We start from the raw sequence: 9323 nt of genomic DNA, 5'->3' as shown, positions 1-9323 counted from the left end.
ACCAACAAAGGAGGGAATATTCTCACCCAAAGTTCCATCTAGACCTGAGTAGTTACATTGATGTAATCAGCTTTGAAAAAATACTATAACCCAAACAATTACAGAAGGCCTCACAACAATCACATGGATGTCCATACTAATAACACACACTATTAACACATGGTAACCCTTACATATGTACATTCTGTTGACCCCAGAACCCAAAGCAAAACAGAAAAGCCTCACAAATATAATTAACAGCCTCCCAAAACAGCAGTACACAATGTAAAATACAGAATACTGTCACATAGTTTTAATACAGGAGAAATCTGTAAATAACTTGCACAACCTTTCAGTTATTTTCAGTTTTGATAGTTTGAAAACCACCACATTCACGAGGCAGGGAGAGGAGTGAGTTAGGGGAATTTCCAGTGTGTATGTTGCCAATCGGTGCATGACATCCAATCCTATCAGGTCTCACCCACTGAACATCTCCACAAGAAGAGTTATAATTGCATAAGCCTCATGTCAACATCTTTATCAGGACTTTGAGCCTGGCTCCCAGAGTGAGACAGGCTTGGACAAGTCAGGATTCCGGAATAGGACGTCTCTCATGTCTATGTGAAAATATTTTTTCAAACCTGTTGAATTTGACGTCACTGTATAGCCTTTGTGTGTATGTTTCATGTGAAGTTTCCTCATCAGAAGTAACAAGTGTACTATTTTCCTATCTCTTTACATTTCCCTGTGTATTTGCATTTGCCTTTTCAAAAAAGCATCCTTGTCCTTCTAAATGATCACAACAAGCCTTTACAGCCAAATTGCCTCTACAATAGATACTATAGAGGCAATTTGCAGATCTACAGTCGTGGCCATAAGTTTTGGCAATGAAAAAGGTTGTGTTTTGGAAAGTTTGCTGTTTCAGTATTTGGGAAAAATGTTTGTACATGTTTCTATAGAATACTGAAATAAGGCACATTTCATGTTTTCTTTTGGTTTTTGGGGGCAAACTTTTTCAATATATGCAAATAGTCCCCTCTTTTACAGCAGTCAATCTGCTCTTAAAATCCAATCTGAATGATAGAGTGATTTCACCTGGATAGAACTAGTTCACACTTTCCCCTGTGCTGATGATATGACTTACTGAAATTATGTTAGCAGTCATTTTATGCCAAGGCTCAGCAAGATTTGCAAACACAAAATGTATGTCGCTCCCAATACTTTTGGCCACGGCTGCAGGTTCCAGAATACAAACATTCTGATGATACCAGTTGTTTTGGTTATGATTCTAGAACCACAGACACTCAGTTCTGTTGGGTGATCTATTGTTGATTGCTTTAAAATAGCAGAACAGGCCAGATCAGGCCACAGCCCACCAGGCAAGACCAGAGCAAACCAGCCAGATCAGGCCACAGCCCACCAGGCAAGACCAGAGCAAACCAGCCAGAGCAGGCCAGCTGAAGCCAGACCATGCAAGGTTAAACCAAATCTAGCCAGGTTGGACTAGACCAGTCCAGACCAGTTTAAACCGGACCAGACAAGGCCAAGTAAGGTTTATGCTGATAACTCCTGCTGGCTGACCCTCAAAGGAAGTCAAAGATAAAGGCTGCCCACGCCACCAGGCTTCAGAGGTCCAATGAGGATAGATTCCTGGAAATTATAGATTTTATGTGAGTATGTGTTCTGAGTTCTGACATACCATCCTGTTTAGTTACTGAATCACACATAGGTCATTCACTTCCTTGATAAACAGTTATACACTCACTACATCAACAAAGACAAAGTACAGAATCTTTTTTTTAAACTAGAGATGTTGAAATAAAAACGAAGAGGCCAAGGTTGGGATAAATGAAACACTAACCTCACAATAACACAACAGATGGCTCCAGTCCCCTTCCATCATGCCATTGTGTTTCGACAGTCAGCAATAAAAAGTTACTTTTATTTGCCTCAGATAAGGACAAAACAGAAGCTTCAGTCAGACAGAACAGAATACACAGGCGCATGCACACACACAAATGGACACATGGAGACACACACCTCAAAACTCGCCACGGCAACTCTGCTAATTGATCTGCATTGCCCACACCGGCTACTACCCACAGCTTGGAGACAGGGGATGTGGGAGGGTGGATTCGTTTTCCTGGAAGCAATGATCAGGAAGAGACAGGACAGCACTGGGTGTGTGTGTTAATGCCAATTAAAAAGAAGAGACACACATGGCCCATTTTAGTGAATACAACATCTCTAATCTCCTTATCTCTCTCTGTATAGCTCCCCCTCTCTCCATCTTGTTCTCCCCCACTCACTCTACCTCGCCCTCTCTTTTAACACATCCCACTGCCTATTTTCTTTGTAACATTTATCTACATCTTCCTACTATCTATCCACACCCCTTCCCTCCTACCCTCCCCCCTCTACACCTCCCACCCCCCACTCCCTCACCCAGCACAGGGCCCTGTTGCCTGGGTGCAGGCTGAGTGAGTGCTCCCCCAGTCACAGGCTCTCTTTTGTCTCCATGCAAAAACCAAATTCCTACCAACCTCTGACACAGTCAGACACACATTCCTTTCCAGGCAACAATGAGGGCTTTTGTGAAGCACGCTGCCTGTGTTTTCTTTTCATTTTTATTGCTTTTGAACTTCTTGCATGGAGAATTTAATCATCTCTTCTCTCGTTTGGGTCCGTTTTTTTGTACAGCTCAGTGTGCATGTGTGTGTATGTGTGTGTGGAGAATGTGTGTGAGGTACGTGTGTGTGTGTGCATGTTGACTTCCCCCACATGCCAAAGGCAGAGACATAAAAATGCATGCAGGCACCTGACTTCATCGGTGGATATGATATTGTAGTTTTCCTAAGCCTTGGGGCTTGTTGATGCTGAAAATAGGAGAGCAGAGAACACATAAAAGGGTATGTGAGGCATTACGTAATGCAATTTGTTTATCTCTACTGTTCTCCAACTCACCCAACCAATCCAAAGCTAACTTTTAAAGTGTAGAGTGAACATTGGACCCCTTTTATTGGACCACACAGAACGAAGGGCAGCAATATGACAGCAGCCACCTGTTTGCTTTTCCTAGGATATTCCTACCAGCTCTACTCAAACTCATATAATACAGGGGGCCTCAGCAGCTCCCTGCCCCTGGCCTTGGCCCTGGGCAGCCCCTTACAAAGACAGAGCTACTAGTCTTTGTGGAGGTGAGTCTTTTGAAGCTCTGACAGGACAGGTATAAACCTGGCATTCTGCTCAGGCAGTTTCACAGGTGCAGAGAGAGAGAGACAAAGCTAGACCTTGGAGAAAGAGTGCAATCATGCATAGTGATGTATTCAAATATTATTACAATGTTATTAAAATATAAAACCATAAAAAATGATTGTATGTACAGTGTACATTTACATTTCAAAATATATATATATTTCATAAACCCAAGATTGAACGTGATGACAAACAATTATTGTATATTTGTACTGGTAAATCTTAACTGGAAAACTTTACTCCTTGATGAAATTTCCCTCCAATGTTTTAAATGTTTTGGTCCAGAACCAGGCCCATTCCCAGAAGGAGATAATGGATAGTACATGCTATGATCATGTTTGGGAACATAAATCTGTATGGCCTCTGTAACCTCGTGCTTTACACACCCACACACACACAATGACTCAACAGCTATTAAGAACATCTGAAAATGTAGAGCTGGTTGGTTTAGAATGTCTAGTTACATGTAGGGAGTCGTGTGTGTTTGTGCAGAGAGGAAGAGGAGTATGAGGGGCACAGAGCAGGGCTGGGGTTATGCCTTAACAGTTTCTCTGAGCCCCAGAAAGCTGCTTAAGCAGGATTAGGGGGGGGGGGGGGGGGGCATAGTCATTACTGTGTCTCAGTGAAACATACAGACAGAGCTGTACAGTGCTGTGAGTGTGTGTGTGTGTGTGAGTGCTACTGCTTCTTCTAAAAAATGTTTCCAAAGGTTGAAAAACAAGTTTCCAAATGTAAAAATAAATACATGAAAAAACGTTTACAAAAAAAGGGACTTTGTTGTTTAATGTTGTGCTTGTTGTTTATCAAAAAAAGTTTCCAAAGGTTGAAAAAATATTTGCAGAAAAAAGTTTTTGAAAAAAGTTTTTGAAAGTTTAAGAAATATTTTGGGGGAAAATAGTTTTAAAAAGTTTAAAAGGTTTAAAAAATATTTGCTGAAAAAAGTTTAGAAAGTTGAAAAAATATTTGGGAAAAAATGTTTTGCATCATTGATGAGTACTTGATGAGGACAAATACTTTGTTACTGTACTTCAGTAGATTTCAGTACTTTCATAGTCGGAACGTTTTAAGCAGAAATATCTGTACTTCTACTTGAGTGAAGGATGTGTGTATTTTTGCCATCTCCGCTCACTATGCACATTCCCCCCAACCCCCCCCCCCCCCCCTAAATACCACATGGCTTTCTCATTCAAACTGGCATCGTCTTTTTATCTTTTCCTCTCTCTCCACCTCTGTCTTACCATTTCCTGTCACTTATTCAAATTTCGCCTCTCTCTCTCTCTTTCTCTCTCTTACTTTCTATCTTGCATCTCTCTTTCTCTATGTCTATTTCTTTAGCTCTGTTTTCTGCCTGTGTTTTTCTTTTTTTCCTGTGTCTTTTCTTTTCTTTTGCCAAAACTGAGTCATGCGATTAAGAATAAACTCCACGTACCTGAACTTTGAACTACCTGACCCATTCCCCAACCCTGCCCTATCACAGGGTTGTGCCTGGGAACTAAACAAACACACGTCAGAGCAAAAAAGCAAAGCTCTCAGTCGAAACACATACACACGTACAAAACTCTGAGTCTGATAAACAACCGAATAAACGGCTATAAAAATCCAATCCGTTATCATCACACATCCTTAAATCACTCAAGCAGGGAGTGCGTCTCTCCTGCTGAACAAACATGCAAGTCAGATCCCAGGAGAAAAGGGTCAGAGCTCTGCTAGAGTCATCTAGTCCTGTCCTCCTCTACTCCCTTGAAGGGAGGAGAACAAGTGCACATGTTAGACAGAAGGGTAGCAGATCAGAACTCAGTGGGGGATGAGACTCAGCCGCCATAACTTCCTGTGGGTAGGTCAGGTCAGGGGTCAAGGGTCAGGGGGAGAGGGAGCGCAGGAGATACAGTGTGTGTGTGTGTGTGTGTTGATAAGCAGTCCTGGGAAGAGGAGGGAGCAGATGAGGGGGAGGGAGAGGGTGGAGGGGGAGGGGAGGAACATAGCAGCAACTGGGGAGACGGAGGGAGGCATGTCAGGGGGAATTACAAAGGAATGCACGGAATTTCCTGAACAGCAACATTGGATGTCCCTCACAGGACAGGAAGTGACCATCTTTCCTGGCTTATATAGAAAGGACACACATTATATACATGAACAATATAATAGAAAAGTTCATATTTACATTACTGAACAACATGAAGTCAGTGATTCACACACTGGACCAAGCTGACGGCAACTGGTGACTGACTAACTCTGATGAGATCACATCACACAATGGATCATATCTCTTGATCTCCTCGATCCTTCAGTCAACAAGCAGGATTTTTTATGTCTGACATAGGTTAAATAACCACTGATTAAGAGCTGAGGGACAAAAGGTAAGTACATGGTAGGCAGGTAGTTAGGTAGGTAGGAAGGTAGTGCAGGCAGGCAGGCAGAGGAGGTAGGTAGGCAGGTAGGTAGGTAAGCATGTAGGTAAAGTCAGTTGGTAGGCAGGTAGGTAGGTAAGTAAGTGGGTAGGTAGAGTTGGTTGGTTTTAGGTAGGTGCGTAGGTACGTAGGTACATAGGTAGGTAGGTAGGTAGGTAGGTAGGTAGGTAGGTAGGTAGGTACGTAGATAGGTATGTAGGTAGGTAGGTAGAGTTGGTTGGTAGGTAGGCAAGTAGGTAGGTAGGTCTCAGTCATCCAGCGAAATGGCTGTTGCTAAGCTTTGCCGTGTCCTGTCCTGCCCTGTTTTGTTTTGAGCACTAAGGTGTTGGATAAACAATGTATTTGTGGGAGAGTTGGGGTTGGCGATGAGTATGTGTGTGTCTGTATGTGTATGTGTGTGTGGAGAGGTTAGGCCCATAGTCAATAGTCAGGCATTGTGTGAAGAGAGGGCTTTTAGGATCTGGTGTGATTCTGAAATCCACAGCTATGGCTTCTTTGTGCTGTGGACGTGGGTGGAGGGATCCCTTTGCACTTTCTGAGGTATTCTGACATATCGTTTACCTCTCAGATTGCTCTAGGGACACAATACACCTCTTGCACCCATAACACACCAGCCTGTGATAAGGGAAGGGTTGGGTTACCGTGGGCTGGTGAGGGAGGGGGTTGACCTTTCCATAGCAACAAAAGATTATGCTTTCACGAACAGCGAGAAGCTTTGACTGGCGCTGATGTGACCAGGAGGTAGACAAATAGCTCAAATAAACTAGAAGAAATCAAAATAACAAATGAGATGCAGAAGAAATGTTCAAATGTTTCTCGTAAACTGGCTCTCCCGCCACATCACATGCTGGCATGGGGTGATGTGTGTCCACACCTGGACAGACACGTGACCAGCATGGATACCTACTGTATCGACCAGATGTCAGCTGAACAGCCTGTGTTTGTCGTTCCACAGAACGGATGGAAAACAAGATGGAACTACTTCACATGCGCTTCATTTAGTTCTATTTAGTGCCAACTGACACAACCAAAGTAAACAGGATCCTTGTGGTGTGCCAAACAAGATAGCGCCTCAAGTCTTTATTAGTATGAGTTGACATTTTTAGGCCCAGGTGTCTTCTGCTGCCTGAGGTCTGAGAGCAGAGAGGGAGGGGGCCATGAGAGGAGCTGGATAAGCCCAAACTCTTGTGTCCACATGGAAGCAGCACGCAAACCCACCTCTTCAAACACCTCCTCTAGTCCACATAAATATTTTCTTCTGCTCGGAAAATCCACCCAGACTGAAAGGAAGCTGTGTAGAATCAACGCGTAGAATCAACGTTTAATTTGACGAATTCTTGACGATGGGGAAAAGCTGCCTGGTTTAAGCCTGAGAACTGCTGCTAACTCGCCCACATCACCCAGGGGGCTAAGTTCTGTGGCCCCTCTGTCTTCAAAGCTATCAAATTCTGTCATTCACTAGCATATAATGTTATTACATGAAGAAAGTGAAATTGGAGACACATGTCTAACAACAGGTCATATTAATAGCATCGTAGGAGCCTTTTCTTAAACATTTTGCAGTGTTAGAGTTATTAAAACCTAAGCGGCCCGTACCATGCTTAGAAGAAAAACATACGTGAACTGTTTCAGCTGCATCCTGTGTGTCCCCCTTAAAGGCAAACAAACTCTTGCCGTGTTTCTGTAAACACAATTTGAAGTGACCCCTGATTGGCCAGAACCTCTGTATAATGAGTGACTTCCTCTTTGGCTAGACATCACATGACCTAGCAAGTCACTTTACCTTGTCACTGAACACTCGCACACAAGATTGATGATGGACCTCTTAAATGTGACATTTACCTGGTTTCTTGTCACCCCAGTTATTAAATATGTAAAACAATCATTATCATGGCCCAAACTAATGTCTTTCAAAGAAATCTTCTAAAATCATTGCTTCATACCAATAGAAAACAAAACATATTTGTCACACAGAACTTTATAGTGTGGTCAGAGGTACAATCTCTTTCTCTCTTTCACTCTCTTTGCCTTTCTATCTTTTTCTTTTTCACTCTGTGCCAGCGTTGGTTCCCACACACCGCCACACACACACCATCATATGGAAGCATTTAAGCCCCATTGGCCTCAACCACCCCTGTCCCCTGTCAACCCCGCGCTGTGATCCCAGCGGGCCAGTCCAGGGGTTCAGGGGTCACAGATGAGAGGGTGTGTCCAGAGAGAGTCCAGACCTCCTGCCAAACAGAAGACCGCCGAGGAGGAACTGTGGATGCCAGGAGCTTGGGCACCATGGGAAACACACAGGAAACATACAGGAAACACACAGTAAACACACAGGAAACACACGTTTATGTACTTCCTTGTACCCACACAGGTAGTGAAACACGACACTTCTCCTCTGTACTCTGGGATTGTCTCTCTTACATAGAATCTCTACCTCCCATTCTTTTTCCTTTGTCTCCTTTTTTCTACGTTTTTTCTGATTCTTCCTTTCTTCCTTCCTTTCTTCCTTTCTTTCTGTCCCTCTTTTTCTCTCTCTCACACATGTACACAACACATCTAAAAATAGTCTAACCACACCCAGCTATGCTCTTACAATGATAATAATTCACTTTCCGAATCATCTAAATGTATATGTAAGTATATATCCCCCACCCTCCACTGCCAACACCTTCCTCCTGGTTAGCTGTGAGCCCCTCCCAGCCCCAGATCTATCTGAGCAAGCTGGGGGGAACAATAAGACTCGTTCTCCTGGCTCCCCCTGGACCTCACTGCTCCACCAGGAACATGATCTGAGGGCCAGCATTCCTGCTCACAAAGCGAGGAGGGGGAGAGAGGGAGAGAGGGAGAGATGGAGAGGGGGAGAGAGGGAGAGAGGGAGAGGGGAAGAGAGGGAGAGGGGGAGAGAGGGAGAGGGGGAGAGAGGGAGAGAGGGAGAGGGGGAGAGGGGGAGAAAGGGAGATAGGGAGAGGGGGAGAGGGGGAGAAAGGGAGGCGATGCAGGTGAGCCAACGAGCTTTGACATGACCTGAGGTCTCACGTTACAGGAACTTGAGGACTGCTTGGTGGAGGCAGGGAGGGCTCACCCATACAAACAGCCACTAGAAGACCTAGCTTAGACCAAGTTTACAGTCTGCTTATCAGTGGGTTTGTGTGGGGTTTGATCTCGTGGGGAAAAAACCCTTGCTAGGCAAACAGACAGGAAATATGTTGTACTGTGCCATGAGAATGGAAAGATTATTCCCTCAAGTGTGACGGACAGATGTCCACTGTTTTGACAGGTGGGAGAGGTTTGGCGGCAACCCATGGTAACTGAAGTTTAGCCCAATAAAAGTTACAATAATCCAAATAACTGAAAACCAATAATGACCTTTCTGTTGTACTTTGAATGAATCAGTGGCATCAACTGAATTCATGGGTAGTTTTTACTGATCCAGAAAGCCCAATGATGCCATAGTATCTACCATAGTCTCTGTATCTGACTAATATTTACATAAGGCATACGCAGCACTGTAGACCATCCTCCACACACTCACAGACTTACGCTACAGAGTCAGTTCACATTGCTGGTGGAATTTTTGTTCCAGTGAGAATCATTCAAATGAACTTACATTCACTTACCAAGCATGTTGTATTTGATTTACAGGGCCTTGTGACGTGGTGGAACTTGTGACACCAGTTGAAC

This window comes from Hypomesus transpacificus, chromosome 9, assembly GCF_021917145.1.
Source record: "Hypomesus transpacificus isolate Combined female chromosome 9, fHypTra1, whole genome shotgun sequence".
NCBI classification, from domain to species: Eukaryota; Metazoa; Chordata; class Actinopteri; order Osmeriformes; family Osmeridae; genus Hypomesus; species Hypomesus transpacificus.
The sequence above is the reverse complement of the archived record's forward strand: the minus strand, read 5'-3'. Positions refer to the sequence as shown.